The sequence below is a fragment of the Ursus americanus genome, chromosome 5 (assembly GCF_024610735.1).
Source record: "Ursus americanus isolate L20-20 chromosome 5, mUrsAme1.1.p, whole genome shotgun sequence".
NCBI classification, from domain to species: Eukaryota; Metazoa; Chordata; class Mammalia; order Carnivora; family Ursidae; genus Ursus; species Ursus americanus.
Genome location: NC_142131.1, coordinates 41,511,700 through 41,537,398, shown reverse-complemented (window position 1 = coordinate 41,537,398; position 25,699 = coordinate 41,511,700). Strand labels below are relative to the sequence as shown.

The 25,699-nt window shown below is 40.7% G+C and overlaps 1 protein-coding gene and 1 long non-coding RNA gene across 3 annotated transcripts in view; one reads left to right on the top strand and one right to left on the bottom strand.

The window, feature by feature from the left end:
* The window catches only part of ELOVL7 (ELOVL fatty acid elongase 7), a 75,900-nt gene extending 58,025 nt beyond the window's left edge, over positions 1–17,875 (bottom strand). Inside the window, exon 1 of one of the 2 annotated variants that reach the window (XM_045794306.2) lies at positions 17,738–17,875. The gene's annotated coding sequence lies outside the window, so the exon portion shown is untranslated. The remainder of the gene's footprint in view (positions 1–17,737) is intronic. The other variant, XM_087862133.1, reaches the window with a different exon arrangement.
* Positions 17,849–25,495, top strand: LOC148110084 (uncharacterized). The gene is made up of 2 exons (XR_015724516.1): positions 17,849–18,243; positions 23,722–25,495. It is a non-coding gene; the product is annotated as an uncharacterized LOC148110084 (long non-coding RNA).
* Positions 25,496–25,699: the final 204 nt, after the last annotated feature.

The following is a 25,699-nucleotide window of genomic DNA, read 5'->3' as shown; positions in this document are numbered from 1 at the left end:
GGAAGGGTTAGGTGATTCACTAGACAGGATTAAGGGATAGGGTACCATGACCCAAGTTTCTGGTTTGGTTTGAGTGACAATATGCATGGTTGTACCAGCAGACAAGAAAAGGAACACAGGAAGAGGAACAAGTTTAAGTGGCAAAGGATTCCTAAATTTCAGTGTGACAAACCTATGGAACATTTAGGTGGAGATGCCTAGTAAGCACTGGGGCAAAAGGTCAAGGTGGAAGATACAGATTGTGGAAGGTTTCACACCTAGATGGTGATTAAAACCACATTAATCAATGAATGAGGAAAAATAGGTGCATAAGGACAAACCAATGGAGAATACCATTCTTTATAAGCAGTGGGCTGAAGGAAGGACTCTTACAAGGAAGATGATATCAGAAGAAATGAGCACACGCAGAATCACAGAAAGAGAAGTGCAGAAAATTCTGAAAAAGAAAGAGTGATGAACACAGCCATAACCACAGAGAGGCTCAGTGTGACCGAGCTGAATGGTCTCCACCAACTTAAGTCAACCCAGAAGCCCCTGTGACTTTAGGAAGATAAAGCTGAGTGATGAGGCAGAAACCAAAATATAAAAGCTGGTGAATAACAGAAGACATTGGACAGGCCGCTCTTAAGTGGCTTGCTTAAGAGGCCAGGAAAAGAGAAAGGAGATGCAAAATCAAGCTTTATCATTTTGGTAAAACCTTAAGTGTGTTTACAGTGAAAGGAAGAAGCAATAGAGAGAAACAAGGAGGAACAACCAAAGAAGGTCTGGAGGAGAAATGGAGAGAACGGAGACAGATACAAGATGGAGCTCTTCTTCCACTGGAGCAGGATGACACCTCATCCTCCAAAAAGGGAAAAGAGAAAGGAGGGCAAGATGTAGAGGAGTTCGATGAGAGGAAGGAAGTCTTCCCCAGGGCCCATGTTTGGATTAGGGTCCTACCTATGTGCTTCGATAACACTTTGCAGCCTTCCACAGCACTTACCATGCGCTGTAACTGCCTCATTTATCTGCCTGCATGCAGCACTGGACTGTCCACTCCAGGAAGGCATGGGCTGTATTTGTCCTGTTCACCACTCTAAGCTCAATATCTAGCAGAATGCCTGGCACAAACTATGCTCTAATTAAATGTTTACTTGACTAAATGGGGACAAAAAATTCAAAGAGATTCAGCAACAAAAGCTTCAATTTTTCTAGCAAAGTAGGAAGTGAGGCCAATTGCTGAGAGTTTATAAAATCGGGTTCATTGGGCGCGGTTCTGGAGAGCATGGGAAGAATAGGATAGCTTTTGAGAAGAATGGAAAAATGAATACCCTTCAAGGACAAATTTAAAGCAGTGGTTTTCAATCTTGGTTGCACAATGCACTCACCTGGAGCTTAAGAAATACTGATGTTTGAGTTCCACCTCCAAAGTTCAGATTTACTAGGACTTGGCAGCCCAGACATTGGGTTTTTTAAAGTTCCTAAAGGCTTCTATTATGCAATCAAGGTTGAGAGTCACTGAGTGGAAGGATGAGGTAATTGGATGGAAGTCAGAGTTAAATGGAGACTGGAAACCATGAACTGATAGATTCACCATTCCACCCAATTTTCTGCAATAAATGTGCAGAGGATGACTATAGGGTCAATTTTGGAGTTGGTGCTTTGCCAGATACATATGAGTGTGAAACAAGTATATTGCTGAGAAACTGAGGGAAAACTAAGGTCTCTCTGAACATGAAGAGAGGGAGGTGTAGGACAGCTGAAGAGAGGGTTACTATGGCTGAAAGAAGGGATAGTACAATTATTTCTTCTTGGCATATGTTCAGATGATAAGGTTCAGAGAATGGCTATGAAAGCAAGTGCTCCAGGGCTGTAGACATGATCACAGTTGGGTGAGACAGCTACTGACACGCTGGCATCAAAAAGGATTTTTGAAGTCTCTCAGAGCGACAGTAGGTGTGGGATGGAGAGGTGGACAAGTCAAATGCCAAAATCCACAATGCATTATTGGACTGAAGAGGAAAACGATAAACAAAGAGGGTTAAAAATTGCAGAGCGCAGAGAGCCTGAGAGAGAGACATTCAGAAAAGGAGAAGAGTTTTATTTTATCACGAAAGTGAAAAAGTAACAGTTTGATTCACATGTGGCAATGGGAAAAGAGGGAAATTCTGGCCAGTCTACCTTAGTACATTTCAATATGGGAGAAAGCCTCCATTTCTTTCACCTCCGCATCAAACCCATCAGGAAATCCTGACAACCCTGTTTTCTAAATGTATTCTAGAATCCAGCCATTTTTCATTCCAACTGTCATCCAAACCACTGTCAGTCCCTTGTCTGATTTACTACAATAACCTCTTAACTGGTCTTCCCAATGTCACTTTTGTCCTTCTTCAACACTAGAGAAAACAAAACAAAATAAAAAATACCGAAGTCCTATCACTTCTCTGCCTAAAACATGGCGATGTCTTTCTACCTTATAATGGGCCAAATGGCTCTCCACCATCTGGGCCCTGACAACCTCTCTGACCTTCCCTACTTCCCACTTCTTTTCTTAGCTTCAGCCGCATTGGGTTCCTTGCCCTTCCGTGAACACATCAAGAATGCTCCTGCCTCAAAGCATCTGAAACCACTCTCCCCACTACCTGGAATTCTCTTCTTCAAGTTATCTGCCATGGCTGTGGCTTTACTTCTGTCAGATCTCTGCTAAAATGTCACCTTCAGCACCCCACTACTATGTACTTCCCCATCTTTATCACTTTTATATTTTCTCCCTAGCACTTTTTAACATTATTTATCTATATCTCACCAATATTCTGTATTTATTTGTTTGTGTGATTCCCCGTACTCCTCCATAACACTCTAGAATATAAGCTCTTCAGAGGCAGGGATCTCTATCCATTTTGTGCATTGCTGCCTCTCTAGTACCGAGACAGTACCTGAGATGTGGCAGACACTCAAATATTTGTTGAATGGATGAATGGATGAAACTTCTCTTAGCACTGCATGGACATGGGGCATAGAGAAAGAGCCATATTCATATGCATGGAAGGTGATGGGACTGAGGAATGAAGAGAGTTTGTGAACACAATGGACGATGGTTTCAAAGGATAGAAGACAGAGATGAAAGTGTGGTTAATGGTAGGAGACAACAGAAAGGCTGTAATACCCAGTAAGGGGTTTCTCCTTTAGGCCATAACTGAGAATTACAAGAACGAGAAGAAGAGTGAGAGTCAAGTGGTCTCCAATACCTTGCCTTTCAGACAAACCAGAATTGGCAATAACAGATTCAGTCCAGGTGGGAAGAGGAATAGGGCAGGAGCCCTATTAGGGGAGGGAGATGGTACCCAAAGGTGGGCCATGTGGATTGATGAACCCCGGAGAACACAATAATCATACTTGTCTTACCCATTACACATTTAAACATGGGGAAATTATTATACAATACATAATAATACACATCCATGAAAGACACAGATAAGTCCATAAAAGGAAGAAAAACAAGTGGTCCCAATGAAAATTGTGAATAAGAAAAGTAACCAATAGTAAGATTAAATTACTTCATCCTCTTTTTCTATGTATGGGTACAATTCATTTATTCAGCCTTACCACTGGAATGCAGTGTTCCATGGAAGTAAACATTTTAGATAACAGAAATACTTATCTGTCGGTGTGATTACTTTAAAAAGTACTTCTGAAAAAAAAAGGAAAACATCTTTTGAAAGATTACAATCATCTTACACAGTGCGCTTAAGCCTGGATGATTTGGGGATATTATTGAGAGCAATGGTATCACAACAGTGCCCTCTGTGACTACCAGGGCTGGAATTATGACCTTTGCCCTACACTAAAAAGTTCCAAATTGCCAGCATTTCAAATACCTGCATCTGCTTTTAATAGATTTCCTGTCTCCTCCCTATCAGCTGCTTAGCCACCACACTTGGCTTGTTACCAGCATTCCTGTTTCTACAAGATCATACTTACTCTCATTTGTAGTCCTTTATCTGCTATGGGACAGGAAATAAAATAACCAAGGGTGTTGGAATATTTAAAATAATGTTAAATAGACTATGATTAAACACCAGAAGTTCTCCCTATGGGTCAGATACAGATTTACTCAATGGACTTCAGGACACAGATTTCTCTGCTCAGGGATGATTTCTCTGCTTTCTTGCTGATTTCCAACAGCATTTTAGGTACTAAAGCTTCATGATAAACGTCCTCTGAGTTAGCAGGCTGTTCCTGTATCTACACAACCTTCTTCATTCAGTTTTAATAAACTTATTATTATTAAGGTGTCTCAGTTTTGTTTAACAAATTAAAAACTAATACAGATTAGGATAAGATTTGCATTTATTCCATGTCTGCAAAAGACATCTCCAGTTGAAAACAAAATCTATAATTTGGTTATTTTAACCAAAGAAAAGATTTTCCCAAGGAAAGAGCAGTTACACTCCTGGGCAAGTAGACATATTTATTTAATGCATAATATATATAAAATATATTTGTAATACAGGATAGTATAGCTAAATAGCATCACTTAATTTTTAGGTAAAATAATTTTGGTATGAAAGATTCCAAAAGCAACAACTTACACTAACATTTCCCCCCACTATTCATCTGGACAGAAAAATATAACTTAGTTCAATATCGTCTCAATGTGAGCCTCTCCAGGTATGGCCCTTTCAAACAATAGCCCAGCATCAGCAAACAGAAATGACAGGTAATACAAGATAAGAACAACCACCACCCTATAAAAGTGGTCATGGTGAATATTTACAAATGTATTTCTAGGTAAACAAAGACTTCTCTTCCTAGTTAGTTTTATATGAGATACTTAAATAACTTCCATGGATGCTCCTCCTGGTAGGAGAGGAGAGAGGCAAAGGAGAAATTCTAGTTTTTCTGGCTTTAGCTACCATTATGAGTTTTAACCACCTGACTTGTGGAATATCTCACAGGAACAAATTCTAACTGCCCCACATAAAAGAATTGACTGGAAGAGGCCACCTTGGTTAAAAGTCTCAAATTCTACAAATGAGCTTGTTCACTTAACCTGCAATGATTATCAATGAACAGAAATGAAGAAATTTCCAGAATCTCAAACAAAGCGTTTCCCAACCCAGTTTCCCCAAGACCAATTTGGGCACCACAATTTACCCGTTTCTAGGCTTGGAACCTTAACCTCCTAATCTTTCCCTCATCCAGACTTTCTCAACTTTTCCTGCACTGTCTCTGCCCTTCTCAGAACGGGCTTTGTGCTGCTTCAAGGGATCAACGTCCTCCATTTTACACTCTAGTTTCCACTGACAATGTGACAAGCCAGCAACCTGAATGGCCCAACTCAGAACGCTCTGACCAGGTCTTTTCAGAATCCTCTCGCAATATGTAATGGAGTTTTGAACCAAGCTGGAATTCCTGATCATAGACTAGATTAACTGGACCCCACTTACCCTTTACCCTCCCCTCTCACTCTGATTCCTGATCAAATTACTTTCTTGGCCAAGCAGATGTTCTTGCTGTTTCCCAAATTCTCTCTGATACACCCTCACAATAATTGAAACAGATATAAATTATTCAGAGATTCTCAGGATTTTGCCCTTTTTTCCTTTAAAGGTTATCATGTATCTTTAAGAGCATAAAAAAAATTTTTTTTATTACAAGGTATAATAATTGTAGTAATTTTTTAAAGTCCTTATCTTTTGAAGATATACTGAAATATTTACAGATGAAATAAGTTTAGCCATGAGCCTGGGTGATGTGTTCATCCAGTTCATTATATTATTCTCTCTACTATTATAAATGTTTGGAAATTTCCTTAATATGCGTTTCTTTAAAGGAAGAAATAAAATGTCGATGTTGCAAATGCTTGTAAAAATTTTTTTTGAAGTATACTAGATGACTCTTACTCTTCATTTAAATAGCCGTCAATTCTTTTCCCTCAAGAAAAACTTCAACATTTTAAAAATGCCTTTAAGAGGCTGCAAAGCAATTTATCAAAATGTTAGCAATGGTAATTTCTGGTTGATGGGATTATGGGTGAGGTCTGTTTTTTGTTACAAGCTTTTTTTTTTTGGTTTTGTTTTGTTATGTTTTCCAATCTAAAATCAGCATATACTATTATCATAGTCAGAAAATAATCTGATTTTTCTGATTATATGAAAGTATGATTTTTCACAGCAGGCATACATAGAAAATGTGTCTGTGTCATAAATCTCTATACTTTCTTTTATATTTCCCATGAAAAACATTAATGAAAAACATGAATATGAAACTCCAGTTATCTACAAAATGGCCTGTAGTTTGACAGGAGGATGGAAAGGGTGAGTTCTGATGGTCACTGGGGAAGTGCGTGCTAGAGTAGATAAGTTTGGAATGATAGAAAGATTGGTAAGATTATGGACTCATTTTGGCAGGACAGTCATTGCCTAATACAAATGAGGGCTCATAAGGGATCCTCTATGAGCAAGTGGTCCAGAGGAGTCAGGCATTTCTGGGAATGTGATATATGATATCACATACGATTTTCATTTTAAGCTTGGTTTAGTCAGGCTTCATGCTTGGATACTGATATGTAGCTAAATTTTTGTTTTCTCTTGTGCTTTTTTGTTTTTGTTGCTGTTGTTTTGTTTTGTTTTTTTTTTAGGTGAAGAGGGAGCTAGAAGAGAGGAAACCTTGAATGAAAGGAAATAGTTTATGTGTTTTTTGACTCTTTTGGCCCCAATATCATTCTCTCCTCTTCCTCTTCCCCTTCCCCCTCCTTCCCCACATCATTTTATTTTGTGCAGAACTAGTTACCCATTTTCTGTGTGAGACCTGGCTGAGAGGCTCTCAAAGACCTTGCTCAGAATCACAACTGAGACTGAGAATCAGTAACAGGAACTGCAAGGTCCTTGGGGGAAGGGACCACATCTCCACTCATTTATTCAATAAATATGTGAATAACCTACTATGTGCCAACCACCCTTCTCCACACTAAGGATACAGCAAGATCTTTATTCTCAGGCAGTCTACTTGTACGGGAAGATACACAAGTAAACTAAGACAGACACAAACATAAATAAGACAAACCGTGGCAAAAGTTTGGAAGAAAATGAAACCGAACAGAGTGATAATGACAGGGTTACCAAGGGCAGAGGGCTGCAACAGTACAAGGGTAATCAGAAAGAGCTAGAACATTTGAGAAGATCTGAAGGGCAAGCGGTCCTGGAGAAGGCAACGAGGGCAAAGGCCTGGAGGCAGGAAGAAACTCACTAAGTCAGAGTAACAGAGAGCAGAGCACAAGGAGGAGAGTGATCTGGATGCCTTGGGGATGTGGACATGCAGGGTGGACATGCAGGGTCGAGGCCTCAGTTAAAGAGCAGGGGTTTTATTCTAGGTCCATCTAGGGAAACCACCAGAGGTTTTTTGGTTGTTGTTGCAGATTATTTATTTTCCTTTTTTAAACTTATGGTAAAATACACATAACATAAAATTTACCATCCTAACCATTTTTAAGTATATCGTTCGGCAGTATTTAGTAGATTCATATTGTTGTGCAAACACAGCCACCATCCATCTCTAGAAATCAACATCTTGCAAAATTGAAACTCTCATCAGAGGCTTTTAAGCAAAGTAGTGATAGGATCTTTTAAGCAAAGGAGTGACAGGACTTACATTTTTGGTTGCTCTGTAAAGAATTGATTGTAGTGAGACAGAAGGATTAGGAGCTTATTGAAGTAGATAGATTCAGGATATTTTGTGGATGTAGCTGACAAAATTGCTACTAATGTGGATGTGGGTATAAGATAAAGACAGAAATGAGAAGAGAATGTGACTTCTATATTTTTACCTCTCAGTATCCAGCCCATAGCAAATAGGCAATGTTTAGTTCATAAATAAGTAGAAGCCTTTATTCCCAGAGAGTTAGGACAACAGAAATGAAAACTACCATGCATGCAGGAGATGGTATCTTTTTTCGAGGGTCTAACTACCTGTACTAATTGCATCCTTGTAACATGGATGAAGTCTACACAGTTGGGTCACGTCGACATTATATGCTTAAATCCACATTCACATTAAAGGCTAATCCTTTTCCATGTACACAGTTAAATTTTATTAAGCATTTTACATACATGAAATATATTATTTCATGTCTTTCCTAAATCAATAGCTTTTATCCTTTGAGACTCAAGTGCTATGGGCCACGTTTCTGATCACACGTGTGTACAAATCTATGTTTTGGAGAGTTACGGACCTTCTGAATTCCATCCATAGGCCAACCTTAGATTAAAAAGCTCTGCTCTTCCTCATGTGAGTTATTATTATCCATCATTAGGAGAATCTAGACTTTATTAGCTCAGCCCTGGAGACTCTGGAGAAACATTTCAAAGAGTTTATTTTCATTAATATCCACAATAAATGAGTTATCAAGAACCAATACTAATTTAAAAAATATCTTTGCATCTTTAGCAAAACTGTTAATTAAAGTATTACACATGGAGTTATTCAAGATCCTCTTTCAAAGGACCTACATGACAAATCCCTTCTACAATTCATTTCTGGGGGGAAAATATTATATGACACATTTATGTTTTATTTTTTAAAAAACAAACCATTAGAATTGTGAAAACATTTTCTTACTTTCGCAATATGAGCACCTAGCTAACAGTTAAAATTTAGGGTTCCCCTTACCACAACTATGTTACCTACATTTTCCATTTCCATGCTTGGATCTTACTATATTATTATGAGCATTTCAAATCGTTTTGGAAAAAGTGGAACATAAATTATTTATTATCACATGCAAACTTCACAACTGTCCTATTTCCTACGCATATCCTCTGCCCTCCTCCATGCTATTTTTCTAAAGTTGTGGAAATCGACTCAAAGGCCACACACAGTCAGTGGCAGGATGTACAGTCAGAACATCTGTACTGCAGACCCAGGTTTACCACTCACCACCTAAGTGAACTTGGCAGAAGTCATTGACATTTCCTGGAGTCTCAAATTTTTGGTTTCTAAAATTGAGCTAAGAGCACACATCACACGGGGTTGCAGTAAGGACTGAGATGATGCATGCAAACAGTTTTCTGGGACACACAGAGGCAAAGAGGGAGAAGGAGGAGAAACAGCAAGAGCTGCTGCAGTACATACGTGCCTGGTAATAAGGAGATGACCAACATCTATCCTTGCTCTGTCTACTGATGACATGGTGAAGATCAAGGGTGGGGGTTGGCAGATTTTTCAGGGGGTACCTAGCAAAGCAGTGGGCACTAACTCTCCACCGAGATTACCCTTACCCAGCCCCATAGATGCTACTTCTCTGAGATTGTCAGGCAGTCACCTATAGGGGATGAACTTGGGCTAAGGAAAGAAAATGAGCACAGGAAGGGATTGCTAAATGAGACAACATGGCTTGTGCTGGATGGTTTAGTCATCTTTGCTAACATAATGCATTTTTCTTCCTTTACATTTCCAGTCATAGCTCAGGGTTGGGTTTTATAATACATGGGCCTGAGGACATCACTGTGTTGCTTTGAGCTTCAGGCTTTCCATACGTAACACAGGGGAAACATGATCCTTGCCCCATTCGTATTCTACAGTAAGGTATAGGGAGTAATCAATATTGTTCCTTGTAGACAAAGATGGGGTGGGGTAATTTAGGTACTTCAAAATTCAGGAGTAAAGGCATGTTCAGAGTTAAGGTTAACTAAGAAAAAATAATGAGGAGGTTAGAAAAGCACCTGGACTCTAATAAGGAGACTTTGTTTCTGGCCCCAGGATGATAAACAGGCCTGTGGCCTTGCTAAATGGCTTGTCCTCAGGTTCCTCATCTGTCAAAGAGGAGGTTGGCCTAAATGATCACAAAGTCCTTTCCAGGTCAAAACACTTTAACATGTTATTAGTAAATTACCTACATGCTCATGTCCCAGCAAAGGTTCTAGCTCTTCACCCCTTAGGTGCTAGGACAATGATGAGGCATAACCCGGTGGGAGTGAAGCAGGTGCCCACAGGAGCGTGAGGAGCGTTTTCATGAACACATCCTATACTGGCTGCCTTTCTCTCTTCCTGCTGATAATGTCTAGAATCACCTCTCCAATAAACTGCTTACCAAAAAACCCCCAAAAAACCCTACGTTGAAAATTCAGGTGAAAAGTACTACCTTATTAAAGTGGTAAGAGCAGGGGCGTCTGGGTGGCTCACTGGGTTAAGCATCTGCCTTGGGCTCAGGTCATGAGCCCAGGGTCCTGGGATCAAGCCCTGCATCAGTCAGTCACCCCACTCAGTGGGGAGTCTGCTTCTCCCTTGGCCCCTCCCCCTGCTCACGCTTTCTCTCTCTTCCTCTTTTCCACTCTCTCAAATAAATAAAATCTTTCTAAAAAATGGTAAGGGCATGGGCATATGGGCACTAGGGTTCAGAATGAAATGGATCTGATGCCCAGTTCTGCTACTAACCACTTGACTTCGGGCATATTTCTTAACATCTATACTGTATCAGTTTCCTTGTCTAGGAAATGGGAACAACATAACCTTCTCAGTAGGGCTGCTATGAAGATTAAATGGGAGAAGGCATATGTAAAATTTATTCCAATGCCTGGCATACAGCAAGTATTCAATAGATGCTATTACTATAAAAATGTACTTTTATTTTTTCTATTTTACAAGTTTGGTCTTTTTTCACTAACTTGTAACGCTTCAGAAAATAATTATTATACTTCTAAAATTAGTATTTGAATCTAGAATAAGTTACACCCTGCCTAATTCAACTTGTCCAGCTTGGTAACACTAAGAAATTTATTAAGTTTAATAGACTCTAGCTAATACTACACTATGGATTTTTTTTTCAATTTTTGTTTTCAATTTTTATGGAAGACACTTAAAGGAGGTAGAAATCAGCCCTAGGATCTACATACTGGTTCACATTATTAAAATAAACTTGAATGTTATATGGTTGCTAAAAGCTTAATTTAAAATAAGAAATGTGAGTTATGTGACATTAGCATGACATGGTAAGCAAAGAAAAAAAAATCTCCATGTGCCCTGCTTTTCACATTCCCAATGGCAAAGTTTTCCTTTGTTAACGTGGGCCCATAGAATAACTACAGAGGCAAAGGCTGTGACTGCTCAGCATGCTATGCCATTAACTGCACAGTCAGACTAATAGCAGCAGCAACTTTGACTAGTTCTGATTGGTTAATCAAAAACATTGTTTGGGGCGCCTGGGTGGCACAGTTGCTTGAGCATCTGATTCTTGATTTCAGTTCAGGTCATGATCTTAGGGTTGTGGGAAAGAGCCCTACATCAGACCCCACGCTCAGCGCAGTCTGCTTAGGATTCTTTCTCCCTTTCCTCCCCCCACCCTCTCTGCGCACCATGCATGCTCACTCTCTCAAATAAATCAATCTTTAATAAAAAAAAAAATCTGTTTAGGGACACCTGGATGGCTCAGTTGGTTAAGCGTCTGCCTTCAGGTCCCAGGGTCCTGGGACTGAGTCCCACATCAGGCTCCTTGCTCAGCGGGGGGCTTGCTTCTCCCTCTGCCTGCTTCCACCTGCTTGTGCGCTCTCGCTCTCTCTCTCCCTCTCACACAAATAAATTAAAAAATCTTAAAAAAATGTATTTAAAGAATTAAAAAATTGTGCATACCCCATAAACATTTACTTTACCTTAAGACATATAAACATGCATTGATTCCCCAATGTCCCAAAGTAATTCCAACATATTCCTTGAAGAATTCTTCCCCCCCAATTTTTTTTATACAAACCACAGTCAGAATTTATTTTCTATAATTTCTGGTTTTAATTTTCTAAGTGGGCTGATAACTAAAAAACAAAGACAAAACAATAAACTTGTAAAGCAAGGTCAGGATATTTTCTTTAAAATGTTCATGATATTCTCTCTAATCTTTTAGTTTTCCTGCCCGCTTTTTTAGTTGCTTGCTTTTATGGGCTCTTTCTAAAGAATTCAATATTCTTTTCACAGAAACAATACTCTTTCCTTTTGCACTTGCGTTTCATAGATTTACACAACTATTACTGGTATTTAAATGATCTAATCACAATAACAAGTGTAGCTGGCACCAACAGGTTTATGATAAATACAATAGACTGCTGTTGAGCCAGTAACCCAGCAGCTGGATCCGGGAACAGGCTACTAGCAGCCGTGTTCACCAGGCCTGGCTGCACTGTCTCCTGCACTCAGTCTGCTTTAAGGGGAAATGAAGAGTATAGGCTCAGCTCATTGGGTCAACCTGTGAGATGTCAAGAGGACTGTCTTTTATTAGGATAAACCATATGCAATTGCCAACATCTGTCTTTTACCTAGAGAAATGGCAAGTGCCTATGTCTAACCCAGTATTTGTTAAGAAACATGAGCTACGATTCACTGTGAAGTATTATCTACTACCTATTTATTTTTCTCCTTTTGAACAAGGAATAGTACTTCCTGCAACGTTTTTTAAATACCACTCTACATATACCCAGGAACTCACTCTAAGCTACTGAATAATCGTTATCTGGACTCTGGTTTCCTAGGAATGTTACTTCTACCTCGTATCTTTCTTCAAGTTAACGTCACACCTGTTAGAATTTCAGAGACCGAAGGTATCAGCAGGTGCCTTCTGGCTAACCCGAATGAAAACCAGCAGAGGGATTAAAATGTGAGGTCAGCACTAGTTTGTTTGCTTATTTGCTTGCTTCTGAGACGTAAATCTTTTTAACTCATGGGAACCAACACAGCACCGTCTGCCTAGAGAAGGCAGGAAAAAGATAGATAAGAAGGGGAGTGGGCAGAGAAGCCCCCAGAAAGACCTACGATAAGTTATCCTTAAATATGAGCACACTTTACTGTCCTTATTCTGTCTCTGTTCTATCATTTGATTGTAATAAACAAATACATCACAGATGTGCTATTAAGACAAAACCCAGAAATTTGGGACAGAAAGGAGAAGGGGCTGTATTTACATGAGGAACTACTAGCCAAACCCTCTTTTTCTAGTTCTCCCATTTCTACCAGTGACCCTGAAAAATCTAAATCTGTTTTATCTTTAGGGTTGCCCTTATGCCCTCACCAAACTACCATAGCATATCAGAACCCTAGTGTGTCTTATACCCTCTAAAATATCAACCCACAGATTTAGAATGCAGAGTGGGAAGAGCCTAAACATTGTAGTTTCACCTGGGTTCAGTCCCTGGCTGCATACTTCCAACAGTGTATCCTGAGCACCCTGTCTGCTTTCTTCACCTGAGCACCTTTCTTCACGTTTCTGCACCCATGTGCACCACAAGAATCATGGTACAGACCTTGCCAGTCTCTGAGGATTCATGAGAAAATGCATGTAAAGTGCCTTGTTGCAACTATCATGATACCTAAAAGATGTGAAAATTTTCGTCAATAGAAGATTGAAAACTTAAATGCAAGTTTGAGCATTTTATAAACATGTGGCACAAGGACACTCATAAAAGCTTATTTTCTGTTCCAAAATTGTTATGCCAACAGAGCATAATCAAGATATCTAACATAAACACTGAAGGTGGCTGTCCTTTCCAAAGAGAAACGAGCTATGAACTAGTTGTCAGGTAGAGGAGAGAGAGAGAGAGAGCCTCCAGTAGGAGGAGATGTTTCGGAAAGGTGAAGATACAAATGTCAGAGGGATGCTTTTAAAATTCCAACGTGAACAGACCCTTCACCTTCTTGCATGTCTCTGATTTTAGGAGAAAATCCAAATCCTTCAGGTCAAACAAGGCTCTCAGCAAACTGCAGGCTTAGGCAACCTCACCTCACACCCTCCTCTGCACTTGTTTCACACTATTTCCACTCTCTGCAAGGCATCTGCCTTCTCCCAGCCTCAATCTGATTTCCTGCCCTCATCTCATTTCTCTGCTGCCCTAACTCCCACTCTTTCTTCTTTTGGCTCAAGAGGACGATTGTGTCTGCCTTCTTCCACTTGGCTTCCCCAACAATCTGTGTTGCTCATAGTTGATCGCACTGCACCATAATTGTTTACCTCCCTGAAACCCTGACCTGGCTTTGGCATTTTGCTGATCACTTTGCCTGACACAAAACTGGCACTCACTTAAATGTTTGTGGAATACACAACTTCCAAAACTCCCTAATTTCAGCTAGATTTAGCTCTATTACCTTATCTCAGAGAGGACGAAGAAGCTAGACTGCTTGTGTTCAAAGGCTGTGAGGCTGCTTCTCAAGACGGATAAAGATTTGTATTTTACACGGCAGACCTGTATGCTATATGTGATATGGTAACTTAGTTCATCTCAGTAATAGCCTGTTTAGAAGGATTTATGATGGTGCGGCTACTTCTATCATTAGCCAAACAGATAATTTTACTTCCCAATGTAATAACAGGTGTTTTTAATACATTTAAATTAGGAATAATTGGAAATTGCGATTTTTTAGAAGATCAGTCTTAAAAATGCTAAATTTGCATTCATTTTCAACTTTTTCATAACTTGTGAGTGGTCCAAATTGGATGAGTGACAGAAACACATCTAAGATTTACTCCTCTCTCAAAATGTATTTATCGCAGGCTTCTTTCCATGCTATATGATGTTAGATTAAAATTCAAGGTTAGTTCTCAATTTAACATGCTAATAGACATACAAAGTCTCCAAAATTATTTGTTTGGTAAATAGCATTCTTCTATATCCTAAAACTGATGTTTGCATACATAGCATACCAAGGAGAATAAACAATTTAACAAATTAGGAAAAGTCCTATTTCTTCCACTCAACTACAAATAATTTGAGGACAGGGATTTTCTTTTACGTACATTCCAATGAGAAACAAACCCCAATTCATAAAGTGACACAACTGCAAAGGTAAGTATTACTGTAATAATACTGTAAGTATTATTGTTTGTAAGTGTTGCTGATACCTGTTCAATAGTAGAGGATTAGGACATTACAACTGCTGGAATATAACACAAACAGAAGGAGTTTTGGAAATCAGATTTGCTAATTAGCTAATAGAAAAATATTAGCTAATAGTTAGAAACATCAGATAATAATTAGAAAAAATGTAGAGAGACAAAGGCAAAATTGCAACACATCACTGTGGTAGAATGGCTCTCAATGGGTCAAAACTCTCTTTGGTTCCCTAGTCTCACTTTAAGTACCTCCTTGGTTTCCTCTTCTCCTCATTTCAAACCTCTGCAAGCAGAGCCAGTTCTTTCGTGACACCCTCTTGGGACTAGTCCAGGCACACATCACCTTTACAGAGCTTTTGGGAAAAAGTTCCTATTAGGCATGTCTGCAGTCTCAACCCACTATCATCACATCTCCTGCCAGAATAAGAAGACAGTCATTCCACTGCTAAATATGCCTACTGTGGTCACCTCTTCATCTATGTTTCATGGATTTATATGTATGTGTTATATTTTGCAATAAAAGATGGCTTTTTCTTTTATAAGTTACTGTGGTTGGTTTCATGTCTTGTTTTGCTAAGGTAAGATTAGGATTCATAACTGTCCACTGATACGGTCCTACGGCTACATTACTAACTAATGCTTATCCAGGATAACTGGATTCCTAGCTGCAGCAACGAAGTCAGCAGAGGCTTTTCTCCTCTCCCACAATGTCTGCCAGCTCCTCCATTTCTATGAACGCAAAATCCTTAACACCCTTTAAAACCTGGCTTAAAATTTTCAAAAAAGTTTCTACCATCATCAACTGCACCTGTGTATTACCTTAATTCATATTGCATCATATCCTGCAAATGTTTACCAAGCAACTACTACATGTAAGGCCTGAAGATTTAATGTCCTAAGCTGTTTACAATATTTCCGTGGACATGGAACATTTACAAGAGAAGATACCCAACAGGAGAAAATGACAAATGACAGGTGATAAATGAGTGTTCAGAGGTAGGGAACAGGGAGACTGGGGAAGAAGCGTGAGGGAGGGGGTAAGGCTCAATGAAAGCCAGAAGGAAGAGACAAGGTAGAAGTTGAAGAGGTATCATGATCGGGAGAGAGATGACATGAGACAGGATCGCTGAGTTTTGCACCTGAGTGACTAGGATAATGATGGGGCCCCTGACATAAATGATATTAACTCAAAATGCTTTGAGGCAAAAGAGGGCAAGTCCACAAGGAATATTACAGTATAAACTGACAGATGCTACTCTAAAATTGATTAAGACACATGAAAAGCACAGAATATTAAATCACATAACTAGAGGTGAGAACTGAAAAGGGTTCTGTGAAATCTCTAAATAAATAATGATAAATAAATAAAAAGAACCTAGACTAGTACAAAGCCACACAAGAGCGATCCGAGAATGAGAACCTGGTCAATGATGCTTCAAAGAGCTCAGGTCAGGACTTCAGGAAATAAAGAGGAAGAAAGGAATGCTAGATGAGGCAGTACGCACGGTGGTTGGTCCAGAGCCCCTGAGTTGGAATCCCTTCCTGCTACTTGTGTGATCACGGGCATTTACGAGGTATCCGGTTCCTCATCCGTAAAATGAAGATAACATAATCCTTTAACCTCACAGGATCCTTGCGAGGATTAAGAGTTAATGTAAGTTCTTAGAACCGTGCCCGTCACATAAACACTAAATAAATGCCTGCCGTTGAGAGGAAAAGATTTTGCTAGTCCTCGGTGACCTTGGGGAGAACAATTTCTGGCCAGTAGTAGGAGCAGAAACTACAAAGTGAGGGAATTAGTAAGGAAGCGAGCAGTAAGAAGGCGGAGGTAATCACAGAGTATGGATGCTTGTCAGCAGCTGAAAGATAAATGGGAGTTGTGAAACAAAGTAACCTGCGAGTATGCGGTTAAGTAAAAACGCTTTCCGAGGAGCTATCTCAGCCAGAGGGGAAAGGCTTGGCTCGCCGAAACGATTCTTCAGTCGGTGTGGGCCGTGTTTCCCCAGTCCCACCGGGAGCTGGACAGGGGTAAGACCGGACCCTTCCTGTCCCGGCTCCCCAGGGAGCTCGAAGGAGCGCTCGCTCCGCATCCGGGAAGTTTGAATCAGCGCTGACTGACGAGGGGGGAAAGGCCAATTTCCTAACCAACGATACCTTGGAAGATGAAACAACAGGCTTTCCCATCTCCATCTCCAGCACGACCTGTTCTACGGCTAAATACTCATCACCCTCCTCAGCCAGGGGCAGTCGTCGGGACACAGTCCAGCTCAGGGAGCCAAAGAGGCAGCGCCACGCTACGAGAGCAGCCCCCCAAGTTCATTCCGGCCTCGAGGACACAAAAGCGTCCCAGAGGGTAAGGAAGCAGAAAGAAAGGAGCTCGGGAATTTGGGGGGTGGGGGGCTTGCGAGGCCAGATCCCGGAGCTGGGAAAGTGACCTCGGCGGCCAAGGTCGAGCAGGTCCTTCTCCCAGTCCCACCAGCGAGCCCTCCCGGCCGGAGTAGCAGGGTCCCCGCCCCGCGGGAGCGCTCCGGGAGGCTCAAAGCCCCGAGGCGGCCCGGGAGCACCCGCCCTTTGGGATGCCGAGGCGGCGGGGGGCTCCCAGGGAGCGTGCAGGTGAGCGCGGTAGCTCGCCCTCACGCGGCAAGGGCCTTCGCCCTCCGCACCCACAGGCCGTGGTGCGAGAACTTCCGAAGCGCCTCCCCACAGCCCGCGGCGGGCCTGGCCAGGATCCCCGGTCTCCCGCACCCGGATCCCGCTGCCCGCGCGCCGCGCCGAGGTCCCTCCATCCGGCTGCTCCGGACCCCTGCCGACGGGGTCTCTTTCCCTTCCCCCATCGATTCTCCGCGCCCCGGAAAAGTTTGGCCCCAGCCCGCGGGCTTGGAGTCCCGCACTCACCCCGCGGGGAGCGGAGCCGAAGCGGCCGGCGCGCGCGGGAGCAGAGGGCGGCGGCGGCGGCGGCGGCGGGCGGCTGCGCGAGCGCGGAGCTCCTCACAGCGGCCCCTGCTGCCCCTGCCGCCAACCGAGCTGGAAAAGGGGAGGAGGCGCCGGGGTGTCACCTGCCCGCTCTCCCACCCCGCCACGTGACGCCGCGCAGCACCGCCCCCGCCCGCCGCCAGGTACCCGCGAGGGGCGGGAGGGAGGAGCTAGCCGCTCTCCCGGAGCGAGCGCCCCGCCTCCGCCCTCCTCCGCGCCCAGAGCCCCGGTGCGTGGCCGGCTACGAGCGACTGCGGGCCACTTTGGGATATGGGTTCTGACCTTTGGACTGTTACATTTCTTTCTGATCACCCCTGCCATCACCTGAGGTCATCTGGAGACGTAACGTAAATTGTGTGAAAGTTGTCGTCATGCATGACTCAGGAATGAATTGTAGAAAAATGTGAAATGAGGAAAACCTGGCCAAGGTGAGGCTGGCGGGGGGGGGGGCGGGGGGGGGTTGTTCCTGCTTCTGATAAAGCTTTTCGGAGGGTTAACTCATATCTAAAATGGAGGCCAGACCCAACCAAGGAGAGAAGCCCAATTTGGGTCAGCTCCATCCCTGCTTAATAAGAAACTGGACAAAATTGCTGCAAATACTGGGGAGTGGAGGGGGTTTTTAGAGCAGTGGAAACAAATATAAAATCTGAGTTAACTTTTTTCCTGGTTAGTCACACTAGCTGCTGCAGAGAACAAAGTCTAGCAAACTGATTTCTCCCTATCTGCTACTGTGGGCTTGGGGAGTGGAGCGAGGATGAACTTCAGGTATGTGTATGCGTGCTCCATTATTTTTTAACTTACCTGGCCTTGTGGCTAGTTATGATCCTCTTAACCTCTGTTAAGTTTTGGGGTCATGGCATCAACAGCTGGGAGGCCAAACAGAAGTCCGAAGAAGTTCCGTGCTTAGGAAGCAAAACCAAAAACTGGAATTGAGTTGTCTTCTAGAAACTTGAAAAATAACCTGACAGGTTGCAGTCCTGACCCAAGCTCCTCACAAACATGGCCTCTGGGTTTGTGCTCTAAGTTTCAAGCATGGAATCCTGACAAAGGATCCAGACGACCAGGAATGGTGGATAGGGAGAACATTCAGTGGGCCAGAAGCGTATTTTCCACACATATAGTTTGCCTTCTACACCTAACCCTATTGCATTGAACAAGAGGCTTTAAATGTTTTGTGTAAAATGTTGAGAACGCACATAGTAGCCATTGAAAGGAATGCAAAACAGATGAAAGCTCAAGATTAAGAGAATGTTGAAGTCGAGGAGACTCAAGAGTTCTCCTTCCTTTTAGGTAAACTCCGCTTTTATAATAAAAACATAAATACAGTTTAGTAGATTTGGAAGATCCTTTGTGAATTGGAGACATTTACTTAATTGTATTTCCCTTTGAGTCTATCTCTCTATAGTCTATCTCTAAATATCTACATATATTGATGAAATTTCAAATACGTAGAATGTCAGACGGATTCTTTCATTTATCAAATGTTTATTAAGTACTGCTATATTCCAAGCCCTCAAGATTCAACAGACAAGAAAACAGATGAAAAAAAAATTATCTCTTCTTCTGGAATGTACATTCTAATTGGAACCATAGATGAATAAATAAAATATGTGGTGTTCATGTTATGGTAACTGCTATGAAGAAAAATAGAGAAGAAAGGGGAGAGGGAAGTTGGAGATAGGGAGGTGCAATGTTAAAGTGGTTAGGGAAGACCTCAATGGAAGGAGGCATTTGAGCCAAAATATTAAGGAGGTGAGGTGGGCAAGCCTGTGTGTCCAACTGGGTAACAGCATTCTAGTTGGTGGAACAGCAAGGCCAAAGGCCCTGGGGCATGAGTGTGCCTGGGATAGTTATGTTCACAGAACAGCAAGGAAGCCAGAGTGGTTGAATTGGTGTGAGGGCATCAGTAATAAATGAGATCAAAGAATTAAGGGAAGCATTTTTTAGTAGAGAAATGACATCATATGACTCAAATTTTAAAAAAGAAATGCCCACAGTGGAAGTGTGAGGGGTAGTTGCTAAACAATAACCCCAGCTTTTATTACAGCAAGGGAAGAAAGTGTTTCAAGGTAGAGGAAGTGCTTATCTGTGTCAAATGCTGTAAACTGAAGATCAGAAGTTGACTATTGATTTAGCAATATGGAAACCATTGGTTGACCATGGTAAGAACAGGTTTGGAGGAGTCCAAGGAATGAAAATCTCATTTGAGTGAGTTTCAAGAGTAAGTGGGAAGACAGAAATTGGAGAAAAGTTTAGACAATTTCTATCAAAGGCTTTTGTGATGTAAACAAGCAAAGAAATGCACTCATGGCAGGAAGGGGAATTGGATCTAGAGTTTTTGGTGTTTTGTTGTTGTTGTTGTTGTTAAAGATAGTGGCGTTTACAGTATGTTTGTATACTTCAGAAGGCCAGAAAGAAGACAACTCTTGTAGTGATGTCCTGGAGTATATGAGAGGGGTGGGATTTGGTACACAGGTAGAGAATTTGACCTTAGATCTGAACATGCACATTCACCCTAGGTAACAGAGGGAAGGCAGAGTTACTGGCATGTGTTGGGGGAAGTAGGAGCTTGTGTTAATAGATGGTCTTATCAAGTTCCCCAGAGGCAGACCTGAGACAGAAAGTTGTGTCTGAGTTGACTTATTGAGGCCATTAAGTAATCCAATGGGATCTGGGTGAAACTGACATCATCCACAATCCAAATATGAATATTTTCCAAATTTTCCTTTTTTTAAAGAAATAAAGTGTTATGGTTAAAACTACCCTAACCCCTCTCTTTTTCTCAAAGGTATGCTGAAGTAGCTATGTATCATTTCCATGAACGTGTTTCTTATTTTATATATATATATATATATATATATATATATACTATAATTTTACATATGGTTAAATTTTATGTAAATACTATCATACGGTGTATTCTTCTGCAACTGTGTTTTTTTGTCACCACTGTTTTTGAGGATTTATTCATGTTGATACATATAGATCTTGTTCATTCATTTAATTACAATATAGTATTATACTGTATGAGTAAAACCATTTATCCATTTGCTTGCTAATGAATGAAACTGGGTAACTTCCAACTTTTCCCTTTTGGAGACAATGTGGCAGTGAATATATGAGTAAATATTTGCTTGAACACATGTAGCAAAATTTCTAGGTTTACACTCAGAAATGGAATTGCTGGTCATGGAATAGATTGTTCTTTTCTATGGAATTTGGTATTTTTTCGCTGCCCTGAATCTGAACCCTCTTCCTATATTTGAGGAAGCTTCTATTATAAGACTTCATAGGAGGCAGAGCTCACCTCCCATTATAGAAGCTGAAGTGTGTGATACTCTGCCAGCCCCTTGGGCAGCTAGAGCACAAGGCTGTGACTAAAGCTGGGCCAAACAGATATCTCCCACTCCCTTCCCCCACTCAGGACACTGATGTTGAATCTAGTGACACAAGAAATTGTGCTTGTTAGAGGCATGGACGACGGCTCCCCAGACTGGTTCACTGGCATAAAATTCGCTCTGGATTGTCAGCAGGGCATTCCTTTGTTCTCTTTTTCCAAGCCTGTTACCCAGGCTTTGTGGAAGTCTGTAAGCTTCTTAGTACTTTTTCAACAAACATAAACACCTTTTCTTTTTAAATTAGTCATTTAGTTTTTTTGCTTCCTATTGAGGACCCTGACTGACTTACTTCTAAGTGGTGCTAATTTACACTCCCACCACATTATAGAATAGTTCACCTTTCCCCAAATCCTTGTCAACATTCCATGTTTTTAAACCTTCTATTTTTGCCAGTCTGATGGGTGGGAAATGGTTTCCCACTGTTGTTTTAATATATATTTTCAGGATTCCTTGGATACTAAACATTTTTCATATTTTTTTAGCCATTGAGATGTCTCCTCTGAATTGCTTTTTCATGTCATTTGCTTATTTTTACATAGTTATTTATATTGTTCTTGTTAATTTGTGCTAATTTTGTCAGTTATAGGTTTTACAATATCTTTTCTCAATCTAAGGGTTATATTTTAATTTATGAGGATTTTTGTTTTTCATAAGTTTAAAAATTTTTAATGTAGTTAAGTTGATCAATATTTTCCCTATTTTTTTTTGCATTTTGCCTCTTATACTAGAATTATTTCCTTTTTCTGAAGTCATAAATGTACTCATTTTTGTTTTCTAAAATCTAGGTTTTCTTTCTTATTAAATTTAGATCTTTAATCTGTCTGGAACTGCTTTAAAATTATTATTTTTGAACAGGTAACACATTCACATAACTTTCATATCAAAAAGGCATACAGTGAAAAATCTCCCTCCACCTCCTCTCCCATCCATGCCTATTTTTTTAATAAAAATTTATTTATTTATTTATTTATTTATTTATTTATTTATTTATTTAAGAGCGAGAGAGTGAGCAGAAAAGGGGCAGAGGGAGAGAGAGAATCTCATGCAGGCTATGTGCTGGGCATGTAGCCCAATGAAGGACTCAATCCCCAGGACCCTGAGATCACGACCTGAGCAGAAATCAGTAGTCAGCCGCTTAACCAACTCAGCCACCCAAGCACCCCTTCATGCCTTTCTTATATACTTCTAGAGATGTAAAAGATTTTTTTTTAAAAGCTTATTCTTCCTGTGTCTTTCTGAATACAAATACTAAATACCATATGCATTACTGTGTACCTATTTTTTTTCACTAAATATATCTTGACAATACAAATACTAAATACCATACGCATTGCTGTGTACCTGTTTTTTTTCACTAAATATATCTTGAGATACTTCCATAGAAAACTTATTCATCTTTTACTTCTATATTATATGACTCAACCATAATTTACTTAATCAGCTCCCTATCAATAAACATGTAGGTTATTTGCAGTCTTGTAGTGTTAACATCAATAGTTAATACATACACTGTTGCTAGGTAGTTGTATTGTTTACATAGAGTAACATTTGTAAATTTTAAGAGCAGCTTCCCCCCCCCCCCAGTCAAAATCTATGGGAGGATTTTTGATTTTAAATTGTTTTGAAGTTTAAAGATTGATTTAGTGAGAACTGCAGGAAATGGTTACCTCTTCCTTTGGCCTCTCTTTGGTATTTGCTGGATAAGACCTGGCAACTTCTTGGGTAATATGCCACCTCTCTTTCTCTCCTAACACTCTCCTTTTCGCTTACTCTGATCTAACCACACAACTTCCCTGCTATTTCTTGAACATGGCCAGCGTATTCTTGCCTCAGGGCTTGTGTTTTGTTCCCTCTGCCAGTCATGTTCTTCCAGGTACCCATGTGGCTTGCTCTTTGCTCAGACAGACCTTTTCTGAGCACATTATTTAAAATTATAACTCCTTATATTCCTTATACCCCTTCCCTGTATTATTTTTCTCCATAGTACTTAGTACCTTCAACATACTATACAAATTTTCTTTTTAATGTTATTGTCTGTGCCCTCCCCTCCCCCATTAAAATGAAAGCTCCATGAGAAAGGATTGTTGACTTTTTGTTAGACTGCCAGCCTAGAGTAGTACTTGGGGAATAATAAATAATAGCTATATTTTTGTTGAATGCTTAAATGCTATTATATAGATATGTGTTACATGCCAAAGGAGCACTAAACTGGGATCTGGCAAGGAAAAATCTTCTGGAGAAACTTGCTCTTCTTCCAGGACTGGAAGCTGATGTGGTTGTTGAGAGCATGAGCCAATGGTCCCTTTTTAGTCCTCATCTTAGCTGACCTGTCAACATCATTTTGACAGAGTTGATTACTGTAACACACTTGACCACCTCTTTTCCTACTTTCCTGGCCATTCCTTCTCAGGTCTTTCAGCAGTTTCCCTCTCATCTGACCTTTAAATGTTGGGGTGCCTGGGTTTCAACCCTTGATCTTTTTCTCATCTCTGTACACTCATTCCACAGGTGATCTGAACCAGTCTTGGAGCTTTAAATACCATCTGTCTACTCATGGTACCCAAATGTGTATCTCCAGCTTGTGACTCTTTCCTGAACTCCAGACCTGTATATCTCAGTGCCTACTGGGCCTCTCCTATCAGATGTCTAGTAAGTATCTCCAATTTAAATGTCCACAATACAGTCCCTGATATTTCCCCCTTCTTTTGTGTTGTCTCATTTAATAGCAACTCTATTCTTTTGGTTGCTCAGGCCAAGAATCTGGGCATCATCTTTGACTCTTCTCTTCTTTTCTGCCAACTCTACCTTCAAAATATATTCAAAACTACTTTGGGGTATCTGGGTGGCTCAGTCGGTTAAGCATCTGACTTGATTTCAGCTCAGGTCATGATCTCGGGGCGGTGAGACTGAGCCCCACATCAGGCTCCACAATGGGCATGGAGCCTGCTTAAAATTCTTTCTCTCCCTCTTCCCCTGTCCCTGCACTGCTCCCCCCCCACAAATTAATATGGATATAGTTCTTCACTGTATCAATACCTAGTAAGGGGCAGGTGTGTCTCCCGTCTGAGGATAAACATTTGTTAATACCTGCAACTTCATCCTACCAAGATAAATCCTTTTTTGCCTTTTGCATAAATGTTGCAACATGAAGACATGTAACAGATCTTTTTCATGATTTTCTATACTCTCATCTACATAAGAGATAGGATGTAGACCACAGATATTTTGATTCTCAAGCTATGAACATTTTTTGAATCACGTGTCAACATAAAAAAATTATACCATTTCACATAAAAATATGGATTTTCACTTCTCTTGAGTAACTAGCATTTCGTCTCAATAGGTCCACATTTGCACATGGCCTAAACTAGCTGGAGCCCAGTAGTCATGTGGCATAGGCAGTTAGTTGTTTTCCAGGATCCGTTTTCCTTTTTGTTAACAGTAACTGTTCTCCCAGTTTTTGGCTGAGCACATGGTCACCTAAAGACTCAGCTTCCTTTTCAGGTGGGTGTGGCCAGGAATTCTAGCCAATAGGATGTCAGTGAAAGTGGTGTATGAACCTTCTCAGAAGTGTTCTCAAAGGGAGGGAGCATGCTTTCTTCTTCCTTTTCCTTTTACTGTTGGGAGGAATGTGGATATAATGGCTAGAGCAAGCATGCTGAATCACAAAGGGGAAGCTGCTGATGGAGGGTGTGAGGGCAGTTAGGAGAAAAAGGGCCTATTTTCCTGATGGCATACTGGCTGAGGTCTGCTTTCCTGGACTTTTATTAAGAGAAATGCATTTATATTTTTATTTAAGCTCTGTAATTTTGGGCTTTCAGGTAAATCTAACCCTAATTCATAAAAGCTGCTGCCCTTGGGCAGGTGTTCTCAGATTTATCACAACTGCCATTACTACTGGATGTCTACCTTACATTGCCCAGGAGTTGCCATTTATCATCACATCACACTGCTTTTCTGTGCACTAAAAAGGAGAAAGTGAAAGACTGATAGAGCCATGTATTTCAGGAGTAGTTGAAGAGCGTATGTTACTGTGGAAGTAGACTATTCCTATGTGACAAATACTGCACACCAAATATTAATGCACACTGTATTAAATTTACATGACTTAAGAAGCTATTATGAAATGAACCACAGTAAGAAGTATGACCAGAATAGCAAAGACATGTTAATGACAAAGTTAACTTGATGAAAAACTTAATGGACTGGAAACAAGGGCTGGAATTACAGTAGTGTTACTGGTGTAAAATGTATTAAGTAAAAAAAAAAAAAAAAAAAAAAATCTTGGCATGAAAAGCTTTTACCAAGGATGGGTTTATAAAAAGGTTGACTAGAGCAGAAAGTGCATCCTGAACAAAAACTACCATTTGTAAATATAAGTTTAACATAACATTTCTTAGCATGTTGAAGCTGGGGTGAAGAGACATAGAGCACAAAGTTACCTGAAAAGATGCAATCATTTGTAGCCCTCCACACCCATCAATGA